This window comes from Sinocyclocheilus grahami, unplaced genomic scaffold (genome assembly GCF_001515645.1).
Source record: "Sinocyclocheilus grahami isolate Dianchi unplaced genomic scaffold, SAMN03320097.WGS_v1.1 scaffold688.1, whole genome shotgun sequence".
NCBI classification, from domain to species: domain Eukaryota; kingdom Metazoa; phylum Chordata; class Actinopteri; order Cypriniformes; family Cyprinidae; genus Sinocyclocheilus; species Sinocyclocheilus grahami.
The window spans coordinates 449,559-450,149 of NW_015505867.1; the positions used below are offsets into that span (position 1 = coordinate 449,559).

At 41.1% G+C, this 591-nt stretch overlaps 1 protein-coding gene across 1 annotated transcript in view; it reads left to right on the forward strand.

Moving 5' to 3' along the window:
* Positions 1-591, forward strand: part of LOC107559493 (splicing factor U2AF 35 kDa subunit-like) — a 5,524-nt gene that overhangs the window by 1,413 nt on the left and 3,520 nt on the right. The window lies entirely within an intron of this gene.

A 591-nucleotide genomic window follows, 5' to 3' on the forward strand; every position in this document is an offset into this window, starting at 1 on the left:
TTGCAGAACAGTTCAACCCAAATATTCAGATGTGTGCAGCACATTTTATGGAGGACTGTTTAATACTTATCCTGGTAGAGTAGACTACAATACCGGCTGTTCTGAATCACACTGTAAGTACGTTTTTTTATATTTAAAGAATTTGCCAGTGACGATTCAAACGCGAGTTTTGAGCAGTGTAGAGTAGTGCTTGTTTGTCATTTCTCTGATCACAAATGCAGACATGGTTTTATGTTTAAGCGGCGCGATGCAATGCGTAAAAAGACAGTATAAGTCATTATAATCAGTAATTATGTCCCCACTGGATGCAACGAATGCCTCGTTTATAATGGGTTTTCATGTTTTTGAATCATCGCTCCGGCCGGACAGGGTATCACAGTATGGTGAGGGGCGTAACATTTCCGTCACACGCTTGAGGTATTCGGCCAATCACAGCGCACTGGATAGCTTGCCCATCACAGCACACCTCGCTTTTCAGACCGATGAGCTTTGTAAGATGTGTTTCAGAAAGGCGGGGCATAGAGTAGAAACATTAATGTACAGTATGTGGAAAATAATGTGTTTTTTTAACCTTAAACCGCATAAACACAT